Source organism: Sitophilus oryzae, unplaced genomic scaffold (assembly GCF_002938485.1).
Source record: "Sitophilus oryzae breed Bouriz unplaced genomic scaffold, Soryzae_2.0 scaffold_578_pilon_pilon, whole genome shotgun sequence".
Classification (NCBI taxonomy): Eukaryota; Metazoa; Arthropoda; class Insecta; order Coleoptera; family Curculionidae; genus Sitophilus; species Sitophilus oryzae.
Window position 1 is genome coordinate 3448235 of NW_022147171.1, and position 9058 is coordinate 3457292.

The following is a 9058-nucleotide window of genomic DNA, read 5'->3' on the forward strand; positions in this document are numbered from 1 at the left end:
TTTGACAAGAGCTTTTGCTAGATATACACCTTCAGTAATTTGAATTTCAGGACAAATTCCTTCTGAAATGTTATTAAGAACTTCGATTTGAATAATCGTTTCAGATCGAGGTTTTGTTATTTGACAATTTATATTAAAATTATTTAAATTTCCTTCTGATATGTTAGATTTATTATTTTCATTTGTTTCCTTATATAGAGTAATGTCGTTTCTTAGAGATATTAAATTAATTTTTAAGTTATTCATATCGATAATTGCGTTTTGGTCTGACAAAAAGTCATTACCATTGATTCCATCATAGGGAATGTTACTAGAGGACGCAACTGCGTGAAATTTGATTTCACGAAAAAAAGATACTGCTGCTCCAGTATCTAGAAGAAATTGAAAATTTTGACTTTTAATTTTAAATTTTAGAGACAAACTTTGTCCTCGAATATTATAAATTATAAGACATTCTTTCTTCTTATTTTGTGTAAGGGTATTGCCAGTGGCGTCACCATTGTTGACACAAGGATAAGAATTAGAATTTTGTAAAGACAAATACTTAGTTTTTGAATAGTCCATGCCAGAGACATCTCTATTAACTAAATTATTCGTATGAGATTCAAGAGAGTTTGTTTTGTTAAAGGAAAATTTGTTAAGATTAAAAGGATTAGCACTATATTTATGTATAGTTTTATCAGAGAGAAACTTTTTATTGAATTTAAGTGAAGTGAGCAGTATTTCTATGTACCTTGATTAATTGCTACCTGAAAAAGGGCCGTCTGGCCAAGGTAGCAACTAGTCATATGATCATAGCACACCCCACCACTACTCACTCGTATATATTTTGTCCATCAGAAAATAAGTGACGTCTGGGAGCTCTGGGATCTTGGACTATTACGTTCATTTGCTCTTTTTCTCTGAAAACAATCCCCTATTAAATGTTCTTTTACAGTATTTACAGAATTTAATGCCATGAGAAGTGCTAGGAGTGTTATTTGTCTGGGAAAAATTAGTTTGATTATTATGATTTGGTTTAGAAACATTATTAAAATTTATATTTTGCGTTCTTTTCTTATAACAGTTTGCTAGTGTATGGCCCTTAATTTTACAAAAAGAACAATACTTTGACGAATTATTATTATTAGAAGGGTGTAGTTTGAAGAAGAATTATTGGAAGGGTGTGTGTTATTATTAGAAGGGTAATTTTGATATTTGAAGTGCTCTCTCCTCCTCTAAAGCGGCAGTAAGCCTTCAGCTAGAGTAGAGGGCTCTTTGCTACGCAAGAATCTTGAGATATCGGGTAATGAATGAAGAATGAATCTTTGAAGTGAAAGTTCTTTGATAGTTTCAGAACGTCCTTCTAATTGATTTTTATTTTGAAAGCTAATAATGTTTAGTAAACGGGCAGTTAATTTATCGAGTCTGTTATAATAGGTTAGAACTGATTCATGAAGAGACTGTCTAATGGTGTTTAATTCCTCCATTAGTTGAGTATAATGTTTCTTATCAGAATATAATTGTAAAAGGAAATCTTTCAAATCTTTCCAGGAACAGATAGAGTTATCCCGCATTTGGGCTTTCGCACTTCCTGTGATTTTAGAAATTACAAATGCTAATAGAGCATCAACTTGGTTAAAATGGGCAAATTTAAAGGCATTTTCACAATTAGATAAGACTTCAGAGAGATCATTTCGATTTCCATCAAAAGGTTTTGCTATAAGCGAACAAAGGAATGTAAGAGGCAATATATCTATGATTAGGTTGTTGTGAGATGGTGTAACAACCGGATCTTGTTCTTCGACGTTGGTGAATTCGTTTTCTGAATGATTATTAGCCATAGTGATTTATTTAATTAAATATAACAAAATTTTCAAAAAGCAATTATTGATATATTTATTTCAAATCAAATCAAATCAAATCAAATCTTTTTATTTGAATAATATATTTATTTAAATGTAAAAAATGAAAATGTATGTAATATGAAAAGAATTAATATTAAATTATTTTATGTGAATAGAACTTTTAGAAATAAATTTAGTAAATTTATTTTATTAATATTTTATATATTATTTAATATATTATTATTTTCTAGAGAAAATTTCAGTAGAAGAAAATGTAGATATTTTTGTTTTATTATTTTTTTTTTAAAATAAAAGAATTAGAATATTAGACTTATAATATAAGATGATAAAGTAAAATAAAATAAAGTAAAAATAAAATAAAGTACGAAAAATATACAACTTACAGTTAGGATTGAGGTTCGGAGAGGTTAAAGAAATTCTTTTTCTGAATGATGCTGGTTCCGTGAGCTTGTCGGATCCTAGGAGTCCCAGTTTTTCCAAAATCCTACCGACTGCGCCGGTAAATATGTCGTGACCCTGAGCGGTTAGGGTTGATGAATAAAACTTTGAAGAACTTTAATGTAGTTTTATTGAAGACAAATTTACGAGTTAAAATAACTAAGATTAATTACTTAATAAATGAGAAAATATAATCGAGTATGAGAACTATTCTACTGTATGAAGAGTCGAAAGAACAAGAACATCAGAACGAGGTTTGTCAAAGATTTTATATGAAATATGAATGACGCAAATACTGGACACTGGTCTGTTAACGTGTTGCGTGATAGACATGTGGCCAGATCTTGTAAATAGTTTAATTAATTTTAAAGATAATATTCAATTAAGACGGAAAAGCATTGAAGCGCGTGATAGTTTAGCACGCAAATAAAATAATTTGGAATTGTACTAAATAGCTTTTGATAAGATTGCGAACACGGAACTAATAAGAGATTGAACTTTGACATGTTACGTTGGTATGTTAGATTACAAGAGTAAATGATATACAGGGTATAACAGGAGGTATGTTGTTCAGTAACGATGCCACCATGTCATTTCGAGGTCTACTATTTTCTGCGTAATTCTATTGTCTCGGCTCTTTTACCACACACGAATTGCAGCAGATCGTTAGAATTTTGCTTAAACTGTGAGTCAGGACCCCACAGAATATTACCGGCTTCCTGTCTAATTTGTGGAAATTTAGTCACTAGTTTCTTGATACCTTGAGAAAAACTATCCCGTTGAAGGAGGAGTCTGTGGGTAATTGTCCCAAAAGAGCCATCAATTTTGAGACGGACGGTTCTATTTCTTGTGTTCTTGGTTCAAAATCCAATTCCTCTTCCGGATGATTCTGGCTCTTACTCGAATGAGGAGTTGGAGATGTGGGTGGTTCCCAAATATCAGATTCCTCTTTATCCGAAGACTCTATAGAGAGATCTTCATTATCTTCCGATTCATTATTGTCCATAGCATCTTGTTGAGATTGAAAACGATGCATAAAATTCATGAACATTTCTTTCAATTCATTATGATCCCTTTCCATTTTTTCCCAGCGTGATTCTTTCTTGGGTTTCGACGAAGTCGATGTTGAGCAGCCCTCTTCATCGTCCCACAGATTAGTGGCTTTGTCGTAACTGTGAAGGTGAAGACAAGCCTTTTCAAGAGAAATTAGGAGTGGCTTAACCTCGCTTATAGCTGCCAGAACCAACTCATGGTGGATGGATGAACCTCTAATGCGTGATAATAATGAAGGAGGCCCGATGATTAACGCCACACACAGTGGCCAAGATAGCACTCGGAGTTTGTAGTTCTTGTAAACTTGTTCTGGTAAACTGTGGGCTTTGGGATTAAATGCCTTAGTAATGCCAACTGTTGGTAAAGCAAAACGGAGTTTATTAAGTATGCTAGGATCAACGGACTCCCAGAAGAGAACCTCCCTATCATAGCATGTCACCTTCCAATTCTCCCAACCTTTTGGAAGCGAATCCCTGGCCAGTTTTTTAAGATTTTCCATAACTGGTTGGTCCTTCTCATCGTCTGTGGGCAGATCAAATAACTCCAAAATTGTAGTAAAGTGTTCTGTGCTCGGAGACAGCATCTAGAACAAGGAAAGGGAGCCATTAGAAAAAACTAAGGTTCCCTGAGAAGCTGTGTGCATGCTCGAATCAGCCAGTACAGCTATCGTTAAATCAGCTCATAAGGCTCCTTAAATCGGCCCGTCAAATCAGCCCGGATGGCTCCTCAAATCAGCCCGTACGGCTCCTCTAATTAGGCCGTAATATTAATTATCGAGAGTAGATAGTAGTGCGATAAATAAAATATAAATAAATGGGGTCAGAAAATGCCGATTTATTTATTTATTCTTTAAGTAGGAGCAGCGAATTGTTGTTAATGAACGGGTGGAGAGACGCCGTTAAAAACAATACATAATTTCTGTGTTAAAAAAACGAAAAAACTGCAATACAAATAATAATAATGACTTACTTTTATGAGCACACATTTTATTTTAACTGCACTTTAAACAATCACCAACAAATTATTTCGAACGGAACTACGCCGTTAAGGGATAAACGAAACACATCGCTGGAAATACAGAAGTATACTGAACATGGACCACCCGCCGCGTGGCCTAGGAGGTTGCGCGCGGTGCAGGCGCGCGGTGCAGGAACAGGTTTTTCCTCTGATTTTCCGGTCCAAGATTTCCCAGAGTTTCTCAATTGGGTTGAGATCAGGGGATTGGGATGGCCATTCCAAAACACTAATGTTTTCTCTTCTGAACCATTGCTTGACGTACCTGGAGGTGTGCTTCGGATCATTATCCTGTTGGAAAATATGCCTTAGAGACATAACTTCGTCAGCATAGGGTACCATTTGGGTTTCCAAAATGCTCTTGCATTGGAATCTATCCATGTGGCCTTCTATTTTGTATATTGGCACAATACCATACGCCGAAAAACAGCCCCAGACCAACCTCCATGAGTCGTTCATTTTTAGGACGTCTCACATAGGCCATACCATCACTTTTGAATAAACAAAACTTCGATTCATCACTCCAGATGACATTTTTCCAGTCTTCCACACTCCCCAGTGTAGATGTGTTCGTGCAAAATTGAGGCGGGCACGTCTATTTTTTTTGTCTAAAACGTACAGGAGAGGTTTTTTGGCTGGTCTTCTGCCAAGCTTCTAGTAACCTACCTCTCACAGTCCTAGAAGTTACTTCAACTCCAAGCTGCTCAGAAATACGGTGAGATATTTGACTGGATCCAATAAAAGGTTCGTTCTTGGCAATTTTCACAATTTGTTTGTCTTGATAGTGACTAGTTTTTCTGGGTCTTCCACACTTCTTTTTAACTGAAAAATCTCCCGATGCACGATATGTTGTTTCCGACCATTTCTATAACAATTTACAATTTTTTCTTTGATTTCAGCGGATAAATGCTTTCCTCTAGGCATTTTTACAAGCAAGCATTCACTAGTAAAATGAAGCAAAAATAAAATGCAAGTGAATTATATCTAACTATCTGAATAGTTGCTCTACTTTTTTCCATCATGCAAATCTATTATCAGTATAAACAACAGCATAAGAAATATAAATAAATATTTCTTGACTGGAATGTATTTGTTTATACACTGCCCATATTTTAAAACCGAATTTAAATTTGTACTATAAGTCAAGTTTGAATTATATTATTTTTGCAAAAGTTGCTCTACATTTTTCCACTACTGTAGGTATTGCTTGTGTCAAAAACTTAGGGATTATGTTTGGACAGAGGATTATTTTGTTCATTTCTCATGCGAGGGCATCGTGTGTGGATGTAAATTGCTTGTACCAAAAATTTTGTATTTTATCTGCCCCTGGACATTTCCAGTTATGGGTTTGTTTGATGGTCTCCGAAAGTTCTTCTTGTGTGATGTGATGATCTATTTGTGTTTGTACTTGACTATATCTTTCTGTTTCGGTTTTTATCCAGCTCTTATTGTCATTGTGTTGTAGAGGTGTTGACCATATATTTGTCCAAAAGTCTGTTAATTCTTGCTTTGTTGGTATTTCTGTTATTCTAATGTTATCCTGTGCTGTTAATGTTTTATAGAATCTTTTTTCATTTCTTTTGAAGGCCAGGTTTACATCTTTTCTTGCATTAGACTCCTTGTATCTACGTAGTCTACCGGAATAGACAGATAGTTTTTGTTTCAAGGTATCGAGAATTTCTGGCGTATTTTCTGTCATGTGGCTTTTTATAATTTTTGCTATATTTCCTTTAATCTTTTTTGACGCATTGCCATTTAGGGTAAAGTGGGGGAATCGCGGCCCCCTTAGCAGTTCTTGTGATTATGCCGACATTTTTTAAGACAGGGAAATTATTGGTATGCCAATGTAAAGCTAAGACGCCATATAATCAAACTATACCATTACTAAAAATCAATATCAACATAAACAAATAATACAAAGTTCTTAGAATAGTCAGTAGTGGCCGCCATTACCCGCCCTTGTGGGGTAACCGCGGCCAGGGGTTGCTATTACTCCAAATAAAAGTAAATTCGATTAAAGTTTATTCTGTATAAAAAATCTGTATATAAATGTATTTAAATTTACAGACAAAAATCGCAAATAAAGGATTTCTTTTTGTCCATCGGTGCAAGCTTGATGAGCCCATCGTCCGCAAATCACATATCTTAACCATAATTCAAGGTTTCTTCCAAACTCTCCACAGATATCTTCAGTTATTTCTTTATCTTTTATGGCTTCTATAGAATCATCTTCGTAGTAATCAATGTTTTTAGTGTTCCTGCGTACTGTAGATTTCTTCCGAAATGAAACGTTGCTCGATATGTCACCTGTTGACGTAAACACTTGTCTCTTAACTCTTTTAACATTCGGCGCGTCTTCTGAAGTTTTCTGACTCTTTTTCTGCTTTTCATTTTCTTTAGTCTCCAAAATATATTTCATTGGCGTAGATGTGAATACCACTGAATGTAGCTTTTTAGATAGCTTCTTTTGCTTAATCTGACTAGTACCAGAACAACTAGGAATAGGAATTAAATCGGCAAATGATATGTTTAACTTATCTTCTGTCGGTGCGGTTTGTCCACTTTGATCTTCAGTAGGTAGGAGTTCAATGACCGAAGTTTGAGTCAAATTATTCTCAGGAGTTGAAACTGTTAATGTTAAATTTTCGGAGGGAGCACAATCCTCCTTTAAAAAAATATCTGCATTGGCAGGAAAAATACATGTTACTTCAAAACCCTTTGTGGCCTTTTCAATTGTTGCTACTCGCCCAAATGCTTTGTTGAAGAGTTCTGCAACGCGCTATTTTTAAACTAATTAGCTATTATACAGAGTGACCCAAAAAAAAGATATCACGTGACACTTCAGTTTTTAAATGGAATGCCCCGTATATTTTGATGAATATCAATAGAGCTCATCGAGATCCATTCAACCATATAGGGGTTAATAGGTCTATCTTGAACCGTTTGTTTACAAAAAATAAAAAAAACTTTACAGCAGTTGCGACGCTTAGTAATTATGACTTATTTTAATGACAGTGCTAAGAAATGGTGATAAAGCAATAACTTATTAATTAATCAAGTGTTCGAATTGAAATCCCTCTTGAGCTTGACAGAAACCTAAGCGGTTAATGAATTCCTCTTGAACCCTGCTTATAGCTTCTCGAGAAATGTTATCGCATTTTTACTTCTTCGAGATTATCAGGTTTAGTTTTGAATACGACGTTCTTCAGGTGACCCCAGAGGTAGAAATCAAGGGGTGTGAGGTCAGGTGATCTTGGCGGCCATTCGATACTTCCTCGCCTTCTACAATCCACTTCCTGGAAACACTTGATCTAGGAAACGTCTCACATAAACCGCGTAATGTGGCGGTGCGCCATCTTGTTGATACCACAAATTTTCGTGAAACATTTCAGGATTATTTCTATTTGGAAATAATCCTCTTAGTGTAGGTATAAGATAAGTCTGCAGAAATTGAAGATACCTGATCCCAGTTAGAGTGTCGTCAAAAAAATAAGGCCCAATAAAACGATTCTCTACAATGTCCGCCCAAACGTTGATTTTCTGAGGATATTGGGCCTGATGAATAAAAATGTAGCAATTGCTTTTTCTTGAAAAATCTTAGCAAATGCTTAAAGGGAAATGAATAAAATGTTAAGCGATTACTTGACCTTATAGTAAGGAAAAACTGAAAGCAAAATGTTTTTGCTTAGAAATGTTAAGTATTTCCTTAATAAAATATGAATAAAGCTGATGGCAATTGCTTTTGCTACACAAGCAATAGCTGGTAATATCCATCCTTAAATTTGCTTGAATTAGTTTAGTTGTGACATTTGTCCGATTTCCATCGTAAAATGGCAGAGTTTTTGAATCGTAAAGTAAAACTCTACAAAAGTACACAAGGAATGTGTAGATGAAGATTATCGAAAATTTTACCCTTTTAGTCGTGAAAATGTAGAATGGCTTGCAAACTATTTCCTAGAAGAAAGTTCTGAAACATGTGGTGGAGCTTTAAACGTTTTAGACAAAATAAAAAATTTTCTTCGTGTCGTGGCGGAGCCAAGTTTTCAAAATGCAGTTGGTGAAGAAATTGGTGTTCATCAAACCAGTGTCTCCAAAACATATACATACGTTATGAATAAAATTGTAAGTAAGGCAGACATATGGATAAAATTTCGCAAAAATTGTGCCGAACTTATTGAGGCCAAAAATCAACGGTCCCAAAAATACCAATTTCCTAATGCTATTGGGGTTATTGACTGCACCCATATAAGAATTCCGAAGTTTGGCGAATTCGGTGATGAATATATCAATAGGAAGGGATTTTCCAGTTTGAATGTTCAAGCAACATGCAACGTACACGAAATGTTTACAAGTATAGACTGTCAGTGGTCAGGATCCGTGCATGATAGCAGAATTTTTAAAAACTCCAATATTTATAACTGTTTAAAGAACGCTGGGGAAGACTGTTTGTTATTAGGAGACGACGGTTATTCCATAGCTCCTTGGCTTATGACACCCTGGAGGAATCCAGCGACTCCTGCTCAGCAACATTATAATAATATTTTTTGTCAAGAACGTATCATAATTGAAAGGTGCTTCGGACAATTAAAATCTAGTTTTCCTATTTTGCACTATAAAGTTCGTAGTAAACTGGAGAAAATTGCCCCAATTGTCATCTCTTGTGTTGTCTTGCACAATATTGCAAAGTATTTAAAGGATGACGATTT